At 39.3% G+C, this 14,171-nt stretch overlaps 1 pseudogene; it reads left to right on the top strand.

Annotated features, from left to right (window-relative positions):
- The first annotated feature begins 8,857 nt into the window (after window positions 1-8,857).
- Window positions 8,858-13,406, top strand: LOC130593311 (pyroglutamylated RF-amide peptide receptor-like; annotated as a pseudogene).
- The last annotated feature ends 765 nt before the right edge of the window (window positions 13,407-14,171 follow it).

Here is a 14,171-nt window from a genome sequence, read left to right as displayed (position 1 = left end):
ACAATTTCATTGTTGAAATGCTATTCTTGAAATCCTGGAGAGGTACTCTGCATCATGGACTCTAGCAATAAGACAAAGTGTGATTGGTTTAAACTGAAATGGGGGAAGTTCAGGTTAGATATAGGGAAGAATATCTTTAATGTGAGAGAGGTGAGGCACTAGCACAGGTTACCCGAAGAAGTGGTGAAGCTCCGTCCTTGGCACTGGTCAAGGCCGGGTTGGAAAGAGCCTTGGGCAACATGGTCTAGGGTGAGGCAGGGTTTTGGCATTCAATGATCTTAAGATCTTTCTAACCCATTCTATGATTCGTAATTAGTTTTAGTATGAAGTGTAATTTTGCACTTAATTTTTCTACAGCTAGTCCTGTTTCTCTCTTCCACAGGTACTTGTGAAAGTGAGTAGAGTTCAAAGTTCTATTTGCAGCCCTGTGTCCTTCCCCAACAATTCCAACACCTTCTGTATCCCTAAATCTCTAGGTCAGGGGTTTGTTTTTTTTTTTGTACCACATGTTCCTTTGGTTTGTGACATGTTTAGGACTAACTTGAAGCAATTTCCTCTTTTACTGTGACTTGTTACCTGGGAAAAGAAACCGAACCCCACCTTGCTACAGGCTCCTTTCAGCTACAGAGAGCTGTAAGGTCTTCCCCAAGCCTCCTTTACTCAGGGCTGAACATCCCTCAGCCACTCCTCATAGGATTTCTTCTCTAAACCCTTCATCAGCTTCATGGCCCTTCTTCGGACAGTTCCAGTCCTTAAGAGAAAAAGTTGCTTAAATGTTGATAATAATGGAGAGGTCAAGTTGAATATATGAATTGATTTGCCTTCCAACCAATTGTTTTAATTGCCCAGTACAGCTTTCTCACTAGTGCAGATATATCTCCTTTGTACTGTATGATATTTAATAGCAATTACTTTTTAACCAGTTACACTATAAATTATCAAAAAGGATCTAGAGGAGGCAATAGTAGTACAGAAATCAGGTCTGACAACACTTCTACCTCCTCACAGTGATAAATGTTTCACAAGGAAACAAAAATCACCTGGGAGAATTCTGCAAAATCAATTCTGTACAGAAAGTATGTGCCTTGCCTTGGGTATATGTTTCTACCTGTATCAGGTATAAAAAAGAAGAAAAATCTAGACACATTTCAGCAGATTTCATTCCTATTACAAATAAAGATGGCCCAAATGAAGAGAAGGCCAGTCTTTTGCAATTGTGTATCACAGTGTCGTGTCATTCATTGCGCGAAAGCATCCAAGTGTATCAGGAAGTTAAACAGGAACAAGCTCACATGTAAGCTTTGCAAATAATCGGGGTTTACAGTTAACATGGACAATCATTTCACATCTATCCTTTTCTTCTTACTATGATGTTCATTACAAGTAATCAAACAGCATTAAAAATTAAAAATATCTGAATGGTTAATCTGCATAATATAAACAAATCTCTAAGCTGGAGGCTATGGAAGTGTGCCATTACGTCTTATAATCATAGAATCATAGAACAGTTAGGGTTGGAAAGGACCTTAAGATCATCTAGTTCCAACCGCCCTGCCATGAGCAGGGACACCTCACACTAAATCCTGTCACCCAAGGCTCTGTCCAACCTGGTAGTGAACACCACCAGGGATGGAGCATTTAAAGCTTCCCTGGGCAACCCATTTCAGTGCCTCACCACCCTCATAGTAAAGAACTTCTTCCTTATATCCAATCTAAGCTTCCCCTGTTTAACCTGCTACCCCTTGTCGTGTCACCACAGGCCCTAATGAAGAGTCCATCCCCAGCTTCCTTATAAGCCCCCTTCAGATAGTGGGAGGCTGCTATAAATTGTCCATGCAGCCTTCTCTTCCCCAGGCTGAGCAGCCCCAGCTTTCTCAGTTTATCTTCATACGGGAGGTGCTTCAGCCCCCTGATCATTCTTGTGGTCCTCCTCTGGACTTGTTTCAATAGTTCCATGTCTTTTTCATGTTGAGGATGCCAGAACTGTTCACAGTGATCCAAGTGAGGTATCACGAGAATAGACTAGAGAGGCAGGATCACCTCTTTTGACCTGCAGGTCACGCTCCTTTTGGTGCAGCCCAGGATAAGGATGGCTTTCTGGGCTGCAAATGGATACTGTGGGCTCATGTTCAGTTTCTGATCCACCAACACCCTCAAGTCATTCGCCGCAGGGCTGCTCTGAATTTCTTCTCTGCCCAGCCTGTAGCTGTGCCTGGGATTACTCCAACTGAGGTGCAAGACCTTGCACTTGATATGGTTAAACTTCTGTCGATTTAGTTTTGCTGTATGCAAAGAAAGCAGTAACAGCGTGAACATCATACAAGCGATAGGGTGAGTTATTAGTAATTGTATTACCCAGCTCATTGATGTGAATAAAATCATATTTGGAGTAAAAAGGGATGTGTTGCTAAAGATAACCTCATCTAAAACCTGCTGAAACTAATTAAATGAATTATTTGCTTCCAAGGGCTACGACTGATTGGTAAGTAGGGAAAAGTGTTGCTTGCTTTTCAGGGCAGGAAACTGGTGTCCTGCCTTACCCTGCACCCCTGGCTGCCAGTGGCTCCTGGTGGTTCCTGGATTCCACAAAGCAAAGCAATATGGGGCTGCCTTGACTCTCCCCACCGTCATTTACATCTTCAGTAAAATGACTCTCCATACAAATGAGTTTTCTCTAGAAATGCAAAGAGAGGCAGGGAGGTGGGAGGGTATAAGAAGGTAGTCTTGCCCAGGTGTTTTAACAGCAAATGTAAGAAACAGCCTTTTGAAACAAATGGGTTTCCTGTTCCTTAATTGACTTTCTTATATTTGATCTTTATTGTTGTGTCACATTCCAAACTACATATATCTATATACACAAATATCTATTAGTCTTCTGCATTACTTTTTTTTTTTCTAGATTTTAATGGTGATTTTCAGTATCTTTTATCCAAATCCACTCCTGTTTCCATTGAACTCTATGGAGTTTTGATATTTATGTTAGTGAGACATAGGTCATGCTGTTAAGTGATATTTGTAATAGTTAATAAACTAATCTCTCTTCTAAAATTGGGAAGCTGTCATATGCTATAAAAGAAAGAGACTCTTATTAGCCTGTACACACCTAGATAGATACTGAAAAATTAGAAGTCAGTTCTCTATTCCCGTGGTTATTATTTCTGAAACTGATATTTTCATAAATGTAAAACAGTGTTTGAAAACACCAAAATATTTTTCTTTATTTTTAACTAAAAAAAAAAAAGATGCCTACTAATTAAATGCCTAGAAACATTTTACTTCTGTATCTAGAATCGCAGTGAAACAACCTTTTAACATGAACACAGATCATGTCTTGGGTCTGTCAGTAATTTTACTTTAATTTCAAAGACGTATATTCTTTTTTTTCAGAAACCTACAGACTGGTAAGCAAGAAGAGCAGTGAAATATGAGTTGTACCAGTTTGCACTCTGTCAAAACCCCTTATTTCTCCATGCCACCGTATGGTAATATTTTTGCCCGGATGATTCATCAGTATGAGACTTTCTTATTCTCAAGTGACAGTGAATTTTCTGCAGGCTGAAAAATACTGCCATTCAGTTTGTAACCTTTTCTCTTACAAAGCTAACATAAGCTATAATTGCACTGTTTTTTTTCTCTTTTGGTAGCAACAAGATCTCTGTATGGCTGCTGTGAAAAAAAATAAAACCAAGAAGAAAAATGTGCATACATAGTTTTGCATAAATTTTGTAACTGGAGCATGAAGTTTGTAAAAACTGTGAACAGCAGGCATTTTGAATGCTGAGAAAACATATACTTACTGTGTAATCCTAAACCAGACATTTTAAAAAAACCTTTGTTCCTTCCAAATTCCTACTCATGTCATCTACTTCAGGCAAAAGAAATAGAAGACAAAACTACTAACAGAAAGAATCGCTTTCTTTTTTCTCTTTCACTCCCCTTGACATTTTAAAATACTTTGGAAGAGGTGCATGTTACCAGCTTTTAAACAGCCCCTGCAACTAATTACTAGTAAACCTAAGTAGCCTAGGATTTTTTACAGCCACTGTAACTCATTACTAGTAAACCTAAGTAGTCTTTGATCCTTTAGTTGTTACGTGGGGGATGCACTCCTAATGCATTTTAGTACCACAGCTTTAAGGATCATTCTTCAAAGGAATGGAATAGCTTACCATCATCATTAGGTAAGTTCAGGTTAAGTCAAAAATAAAGTAGCTATTAAGATTGTCAAAGCAGTTTCTGAAATATAAATTCTGTTAAGAACATTTGCTGTTTACTGAGAACACATATTTGGGGAGAGCACTGAGGCTACATCCACACCTTTAGGCTTTAGGCTAAATGGTTTTATTCATTTAGAGAAACAAACCATAAATTCTCTTTGATAAAGAAAAACCTGACATTAATCAGACTAGAATATAAATAAACTGCCAGCTAGCACCAGTGAAAACATTGATTTAGCCCAGCAGATGAAAACAGAGGAATTTCACTGAAGATTTTCATTTCATAAGCAACCTGGGAAAAAGTATTCAACCTTTTCTGAGAACTCTGGGCAGAGCTTAGTGTTTTTTCTGGAAAGTAACCTCCATTGGATTATGTCAGGTGAGGGGATTGTGCCTCATATTTCTAGGAGAGCCTCCTGCATACCAGACCATCTTGCACAAGTCTTCTCACTCTCAAGATCTCTATTGAGTGTCATTACAGCTGAAGCAGTAGTTAGCTGGGAGAGAAATGGTCTGGTGGGCTGCATATCTCCTGAAAGCACTCTGAGTGGTTTTACACTTTTGTTTTTCACCTCAAAAAGGGTCTTGTATTTTGTGCAATGTTGTGTGCTACTGGTGAGTTTCCTTCTTTGTGATATGCGTAGCTGTTTTCTTCACTAAAGCCAAGCAACTAACGCACATCACATATTCTTATGGTCACTGTCAACACATGAAAAGGGATACTGCTTTCTAGGCCTGTTAGCTAATTATATTTTACAAGCAGCACATATTATGAGTGGCGGTTGAGCTTCTTTACGTGGACTCCAAAGACAGAGCAATGTTTGATATTATAGAAGAATGAATATTTAAAATGTTCTTGCTATAAAGAAAAATGAAACGTAGCAGCAGGAAAAAACCCATAATTGGTGCTCTTAAAAATAATGATATGAGGAAATTCATTCTAACAAAAGGAAAAATAAGTACTTTCAGGTTAGGTTAAATACAATATTTTCTTTTGACAGTTACTCTTCTGTTAGTTTCCCTGAGACTTCAATGGGAATATAAACTAGGAATCCCTAGTTTATACGCAAGAAGATTATGTACAATACATATTGGCTACTTACATGAAAAGGAATATGAGTGGGTGGATTGTTTTAAAGTATGGAAAGCTGAAAAATATATAAACCATATTCTACAGCATAAAACATCGTGGCTATTTTTAAGGTAAAGATCTTGTACTCGGGAAGTAAATGGGGGAGCATAAGGGATGTGGTAACTGCGTGTGTGCATCACTGAAGGCAAATGTTATGTAACTGAATTACCTACAGCGGGATACACAGGAAGGCATCCCGGTGGGTTTTGAATGTCTCCAGAGAGGGAGACTGCACAACCTCTCTGGGCAGCCTGCTCCTGTGCTCTGCCACCCTAAACGTAAAGAAGTCCTGCCTCATGTTGAAGAGAAACTTTTCGTGTGTTAGTTTATGGCCATTGATCCTCATCCTGTTGCTGGGCACCCCTGAAGAGAGTCTGGCACTATCCTCCTTGCACTCGACTTTGAGATATTCTTATCCATTAATGAGATCCCCTCTCAGTCTGCTCTTTAGAATAAACAGGCCCAGCTCCCTCAGTCTCTCCTCATAAGAAAGATGCTCCAAATCCTCAATCACCCCTGTGGCCTGCCGCTGGACCCTTTCCAATACCTGTTTGTCTGTCTAGTACTGAGGAGCCCAGAACTGGACCCAGTACTCCAGATGTTGCCTCACCAGGGCCAAGTAAAGGGGGAGGATCGCCTCCCTCCACCTGCTGCCGCACTCCCGATGCAACCCCAGGATACTATTGGCCACCCTGGCCTCAAGGGCTCGCTTCTGGCTTGTAGTCAACTTGCCATATACTGATACTCCCAGGTCCTTCTCAGTTGAGCTGCTCTCTAGTAGGTCAGCCACCATCCCATGCTGGTACCTGGGGTTCTTTCTCCCCAGGTGCAGTTCCCTACACTAGCCCTTGTTGAACCTCATTAGGTTTCTCTGCCCAAATCTCCAGCCTACCATTGGCAAACTTGCTGCTGGTACGCTCTAGCCCTTCATACAGGTCATTGATAAACAAGTTGAAAAATACCAGACCCAGTATCGGTCTTTGGGGAACACCACTGACCATAGGCCTCCAACTGGATTTTGCTTGGCAAACTGACATTCAGACAGTTCTCAATCCACCTCACTGTCCATTCATGTAACCTGCATCTCCTAAACTTACCTATGAGGATGTTATGGCTTAATTTAATAAGATATTGGCTGTGTTTCATAAGGACTGTGTTTTGACTTTGTGCATACTGAAGTCAAGGGGGAAGTTTATAATATAAATTGCAGTTGATGTCAAGATGTCTTGCTCTTTTTCTGACACCCTTGGAAAATACGTTACGTGAGAAACAGACATGTAGCCCTGTGCATCTTCTTCCACACATTTCCAACACAGCGTGCTAAGGTCTCATTCAAGTAGCTTGAAATTGGGCTGCATGGGGTATTTTTATTCTGTTTTAAATCTAATCTGCAAACACATTCACCATGTTGCTGGTGTTGGATATGTACTTGAAGGATACTTGGCTTCCATCCTTTTCCCCTTGCCCTCTCCTTTTTGGAGCCACAGAAAAAGCCATTTTTTGTGCAGCTGGAATTGATGCGACCAGTAGCAAACCAATTCCTTCTTTAAGCTACAGAGGCTTTTAGCTTGGCCTGGCAGATAGAGATTTTCCTTTTCCTTGGTCTATTCATGGAGGACAGATTAAGTTTTGATAGTTTCTTGTTTCTTTATTTCTCTGTTTTTAATGCTTTTGTTGCTTAAGTTGTCTATAGCATCTTAAAACTTGAGTTACAATTGGATCAGATATTCCTTTGGCTGATTTTATGATTTATATCTGGGTAAGGTACAATTAATGATGAAATTAAGGGAAATAAGCCCAGCTGTTGCTGAATTGAGTATATGATACTGAACTTTAAGAATGTGGGAGAACTGTGAGAATGTGGACATGCAAAATTATCTCAAGGTCAGAAAATGAGTGAATAAGAATTTGGTTGGCAAGGGTGTTAGCATAAGAATTTGGGAGAATAATTTACACCACAGTTTCAAAGATGGCTGGGACTTGAGGATGGCTAATGGAGAGTGACTACTATGTTAATATGTACTTTTGGGAAGTTACAGCACCAGTGAAGGATGAAGATCTGTGGTAGCTGAACATAAATACATTAGGAACCTATACAGCTGTGAAAATGCAGACAGCAAACAGCATTTAATTTGAGCAGTGCCATTAACATAATGTGTTAACTGGGAAAGAGGGAGACTTGGAGAGCAAAAATGAAGATGCACATCTTATGATATGCCTCTTAGAGGACTCATATATGTATATATATCATTTGGCAGAAAAGACCCATCAAGTGCCAAAGTATACGAAGAGAGTGGTATTTAAATGAGCAGAAGGAATATATTTGTGACAGCAGAAAAGGTAAACTTTTAAACTGGTAATGCTAATACCTACATAAAACTGGAGAATAATCTGCCAAGATAAAAGGTAAGAGATATCCCTGTAATTTGGCATATTTGAAAATAGGTGATGGAAGACTTGGCCAAAAGTGAAATAGGAGAAAGTGTCAGACTGATGCAGGGCAAGCAAGCATGTCATTAGAAGTCTTGGTTTTGCAGATCGTGTGAACAACGGAAGAATGACTACTAAAAGCTGCCTTTGATGAATAGCTTCAAAGGTGACTTGGCGGTTCAACTGATAAAGTACATCTAAGCATCTTAGTGTGTTGTTTTTGCACAATAGCACTTTAATAGCAAAGTCTGGTACTAACAAGTTTTTCATGAACTGCAACAGTAGCATACTTTACTTTCTGACTATTTCAGGTGCCTTTGCTTGCAAGATGGTACCATTTGTTCAATCCACTGCCATTGTAACTGAAATTCTTACCATGATGTGCATTGCTGTGGACAGACACCAGGGAATTTTGCATCCACTGAAAATGAAGTGGCAGTACACCAATAAAAGAGCTTTCACAATGCTTAATAAGATTTTAAGCACCTCCAGTAACCATGTGTGTAGAGAAATAATCTTCAGTGTACCTGGAATAGATGGCATGGCAGAACAGGAACCACTGATATGACCAGTGAATCAGAGATAGACTGAATGGTAACTTTGGTAACATGTATGAAATGGCTCAAGGATAGTGCCTGTATGTACAGATGTGTAGCAATTACTAGTCAAAACCATGCCAATAGACTTGGAATATGAAGTCAAAATATTGATTTAACCAAGACTCTGATAAAACTTTGGCAACTGCTGCATTCCTTCCATTTTAACACAAAGAGAACACACGTAATCCTGCTCACGTAAATTTACAGGTCTTTACACCTGAATACCAGTAAATGAAAGTAGATTGAGAGAAAGAAAACTGATAACAGAAGAACATGCTGTTATTTCTTGATGTGAATATGTATGCCTCCTATAAAACTGTGCTTTATTTAAGTTCTCTACTTTTCCTGACTTCTTAAACATGATGCTGTTCAACTGTGTACCAAAACTCATGCTGCTTGTTGTACAAAGTATTAAAAAATCTATTTGTTTACAGGCATAGTATGGTTGCTGGCGCGTATTGCTGGGTCACCTGCATGGCATGTGCAGCAGCTTGAGGTATGTTAGGCGAAATGGGAATTTACGTTTGAAACACAGACCTCACTGGATCTTTTTGTATATTCAGCAATAAAATCGAATAAACTTTTAAGAAGTGAGTGGGATAAGAGAAATGTAATTTCTGTGTGCTAGCATGACAGGCTAATAAGGATTAGCATACACTGGAAGGACTGCCAGCAGGGACTAGTCATATCTACCCTCCCCAGTTACTTCGAAGAGCAGTAATTACATCTGTGAAGTCCACTGGGGCTTCCTTTCAGTTCATAGGTGCACTGGCACACAGCAGTGTAGGGCTTAGATGACTGAGGATGATACAGTATTCTCCGGGATTTGGAAGAACTGTGCCTAGTTTAAAATGCCCATTAGAGTGTAAGGGTGACATTTTGGGTGGGGGTGGGAGGGAAAGGCTTGTCAGAATCTGGTCTTGTGAGCCTGAAGGTTAAGAAATTTGTTTCATTTTTTTAAGTGACTAATATGTGAGGTTTCTGTGTACCCATCTATACCTGCAAAATACGTAGCCAAGGTCTCCTTTGAAAGTCCACATTTTAAAAACAAAGAAACAAACAAAAAAAAAAAAAAAAGAGGAAGATCAGAGCATCTCCTGACCTCTCTTTGTCATATTTCAGGTGGAAAAGTGCGTGAAAGATTTGTCACTTTGAAAAGTTTCTCTGTTTAATGCTGGTTGTTGCATTAAGAGCAAGGAGTATTTGAATGTGCTTGGTTTTTACACTTGGGATGAATACAGTAATGACTCATGAGTTAGAACATGACTTGCAGAAAATGCTGCTACATGGTCTCTAAATATTCTTCGGAAAGTTCCTTATATAATTCTGAGACTGTGAATACCCCTTTATCATCTTCTTGTAACTTAATTGGCATATGGGGGAGAGAGGAAATCAGAATTCAAAACCTACTTTGTTACAGTTGAACTTCATACAGATTCCAAAGAGTTTTGAGTGTTCTCTAGATGTTTACATGAGATTATTTGGATGGTAATGCTCTGACAAGTTATGAAAATCAGTGATTACCGATGTCACTATTTAGCACTAAATATGGGTTGCACTTAATACTGCCTCAAGTTTTTCTCTTCCATTTGGCAAATTGATTTATTGCCTGAGGTCTTAATGGCTCTGCTCATTGAGGAGAGTATCACCTTAAGTATTGACTGTAGGAAGAATAGTGACAAGCAGCTTATAAAGATCAAGGATTCCTTAGATATTTGCCAAACAAAGTGCCTAAGGAAGCTGACCACTGTAAATCAGAAGTGATGGAGGGTGCAATCTCACAGGAGTTAAGGGGTTGTGTAATCTTTGGGCTGCTACTCACATTATTTTCATATCGTAGGGAGCAGACCCTGTAACTGCTACCACTCAGGTGCTGCTTATTTAGCTCAAGCAAGAGATCCATCTTGGGATCTATAGAGGCAGTTATATGAATTATATATCCGTTTGGGAATAACAGTAAATTCATGTATACCTTGAGTTTGTGAGCTATTACAGCACAGGCATGGGGTGGTTTTCTAGCTCTTGTACTTCACCTACCAGCAAAGGTTGAATGTTGCAGCTATAGTTTAACTTTGTGTCAATTTCTCTGTGTTATCAGGTGCTGTAGGTATGGTCACTGCTCCCAGATCTAGGAAAGGACTCCTGTTTTTTGAGCTATTAATGGAATTTCATTGGTTTGGCTTTGGTTTGATTGTTTTAATTAATTTTTCTTGGGTTTTGCTTTGCCCTCATCTCTTACTATAGGGATTGCATGTGCTTGAATAGAGTGAAAACGCCTTGCAAGTTATGCTAATATCACTGCTTGCTGCAGCTGCCAAGTGTATTGCTTTCCCAAAAGAGCGAAATAAAAGGTGTTAATTGATGTACTGTGTTTATATGATGCTACTTTTTTTTTTTTTGGTTTCAGAAGGAGCTGTGTACTTCTGAGCATTCTTCCAGGGTTTTGTTTACATCTGTAACCATCAGAACATATTTACGGGTCTAACTTCGAGACATATGTAACTACCAGTCAGTTCTTAGTGATTCAGTATGGAATGTCTTGATGCAATTTCAGGAGGAAGAAGCGAGCAATCATTATGATGGTGATGGTGGTTATTCTTTTTGCAGTCTGTTGGGCCCTTTCCATGTGATTCACATGGTGATAGAATACATGGAGTATCTGCCATGTGTCATACAACAAAGCTTTTATTTTCTTTTTCTGTTTTTTGTTTTTTAATAGTGGAACTACAGGTTGTGAAAAGCTGGTGCTGATGGAGCACTCAGTTATAGGATACCTTTGGCTAGCAAAGTTTAATGTCATGCTTATAAATCCCATATCTGTCTTGTAATAGAGATACTTAGCCAACAACACAAGAAATACTCCCAGATCTGCAATGGACAGATCTGCAATACTCATGGAAAAATGAGTACATTTAAAAAATCTATTATTGCAGAAGCATTGAACCATTTAGCTTGGAAAGGATGCTTAATGTAGAGTTCGGGAGATACTTTATATCAGAGAGAAACTTCTTGGCCACATCTCTTCTTCCCTGATGTGTGAATTAAAACCAAACACACATACAAAACCCCTAACAAAGATGGGTTTGCAACAAGACAAAAAGATTATCTTTGTGAACTTTATTGCAGGGTGAGTGGGAGGGAACCCAAGCTCTCTACCAGCTCTTTTAGAATGTAAGCCCTTGAGAAAGAAGGCTGTCATAGCCTCTAGATCACAAAATCCAGTCCTGAAAAGGAGATTTTTTGATTTTTTTTTTTTTTTTTTTTGAGGTCTTATGAGATTCAAGAGAAAGCAAGACTTAACAATTAGGATGGTGAGCATATCTGTAGATTCTTTTTTTTTTCCTTTGCATGTCAGTCATGCCACACTTATTTGCTGGAAGCTCAATAGCACTTGACTAGAAGCTAGAAGTTATTTCCAATTTCTAAATCCTCTTAAACAAGTAACTTTTTAATTCAAAGTAAATTTTAATTTAATGTGTGAAGACTTCTATTTGCATCCGCTGCCGTAATGCTTTGAGTGAAACTTACGAACTATTTATCCCTTCCCTTTCCCTGTTTTTGATGAGGTAGACATAATGGACATATAAATAATAGGCATCATAGCGGTAATACCCGATGAATCCAGTTAAGCTTTTTCACTGGTCTTGACTGGATACTTAGCTTGGAAGTGCACATAATGCTTATCTTTGCTTTATGCTGTTTGCCCTATTCTCTGGGGTCTTGCACTTTTCATGTCCCATATCCTGAACGGGTACTGGGATAGCAAGTGGGACTATGCAGCAGCCTACGTGTAGGAGCAAGGGGAAGTTTGCAGTAGGTGTTGTACCTACCAAAGGCAGCAGCTATTCATCTTCTGTCACAAATAAGGTTGTAGTAGATAAATCACTAGTACTTTAGCCAGGCAGCTAAAAAAATTATGCTTATGCCTGGGCAGAATCACAAGTGCAGAAGCTGTAACTGTCAAAACTGTCTGTATTATCCCATGTTAGGCCACTCCATGAACTGTTTGCTCTCATTTTCATTGCTGATTTCAGGAATTATTTCAGATGCTGCAAGGCCTTGATTTTACTTTCCATATAAACCAGAGTTTGGTTGTTAAGTACTGGAATTCAAGGCATTAGAAGTCTTCTGTGATCTCAGTGATTCAAAAGTGAGAGATGTGAGCAAGATGATGCAGTTTTTTGCTTCCCTGAGCTGATCTGTGACAGGACAGAAAAAGAAGCTGTGTGGTTAGTGGTAAGACAAGGATTGGTGTTAAAGTACTTGTGCATTTTTATATGGACATGAAACATGGAGCCGGAAGAACAACTTGAATAAATGAGGCCTATGCTTTGCTTTCTATTGCTTGGCTATTCGGCAAGTTTTTTGGCTCATGAATTGCCTCTTTTGAATGTCTCTGTCCTTATTTACATGTGCATGAAGCATGGCTAGGTGGCAGACTGTTATTGTCCTTGCTGATAAAGCCCTATTGCTAATATTAACAACCTCCCTCAAGGTCTTTTGTTGACTTTAAGTGAGAGCTTCTAATGCCTGATTGGATATAATTAGGATAAACAGGCACTAATACTGTTCTGTGCTTGCAGCATATTTCCTTCTTCCTTTCCAGGTAATTTTGAAAAGGAGTATGATGATGTGACACTCAAAATGATCTTCGCAATTGTCCAGATTATAGGATTCTTCAATTCTATTTGCAACCCTATCATGTATGCCTTCATGAATGAAAATTAAAAAAAAAATATTTTTGTTTGCCATCTGCGTCTGTATTGTCAAAGAAAGCGCATCACCCACCAGGCAACTTGGCAACTTGGGGATTACCATGAGGTGGCAGAAGGCAAGTGCTTCTCAAAGAGATCCATGGACTCAGATGAGGCCAGGAGGGAGCCATTCAGTGGTGGCAACATCGAAGTCAAATTCTGTGATCAGCTTGCTTCAAAAAGTAATTTGAAAAGGCACTTTGCCTTATTCAGCTCTGAGATCAGTGTCCATTCTGCACTGGGAAATGGACAGTAGCATCACCAGGGTTTTGAGAATGGGAAAATCATTCTTTTTATATGGCAACTTTCAATAAGCCATTAAAAATAGCTTTCTGATATGCATACCAAAAGGAGAGGTGGAAAACATTTTGTGGATTATTCTAATGTTGGAATAATGGTTGAGAAAACTATATATTATATAAAGATGAGGAGTAAAATGTTGGAAAACAATATTGTCATATGATTTCCAGGAAAAAAAAAACAGTGCTTTTCTTCCTAAGCTAATACAGGCCTTGTTTGCCCTCTGCTTTAGGTAATCAAACTACTGATTGCTCAATTAATTCAGTGTCTGCATGCTGGCACACTGATGGGGCATAGACAGCTGAATGCCAGAAGAGAGGAACTACAGAGTGTGTGCATTTTTTTGGACAGCTTGGAAATCTGACATGGGTCTAATACTTTAAGATGTGCTCCTTGCAGCTCTGAGACCTGGGAAGCTTCAGCTGTGAGTTCAGGAAAAATGCAGACTGAGATGCCATTCTGTTTTGGAAAAAAAAAAAAAAATGGAAGAGCCAGTCAGATTCTGACGCTGAAGAGACTAAGATTTAAACACTGCATGTGTCACTGAACTCTCCAACCGTGTTCAGATTTCGTTATCTGGAAGCATATTAGCAATTAGCGATGCATGCATAATTAATGCGCTGTTTTTTCAGGTTAATACCTGGGTTCAAATTTAAATGCTAGCCTACTGCCCTGTAAATGGCATTGCTATGCTGCAAAATGTGGAAGCTGAAAAAGTGGTGTACAAGAGGTGTGTAGA

The sequence above is a fragment of the Pezoporus wallicus genome, unplaced genomic scaffold, assembly GCF_028554395.1.
Source record: "Pezoporus wallicus isolate ANWC-B61680 ecotype Strahan unplaced genomic scaffold, APGP_CSIRO_Pwel_v1 scaffold_13931, whole genome shotgun sequence".
Lineage (NCBI taxonomy): Eukaryota > Metazoa > Chordata > Aves > Psittaciformes > Psittacidae > Pezoporus > Pezoporus wallicus.
This window is presented reverse-complemented; position numbering and strand designations above follow the sequence as displayed.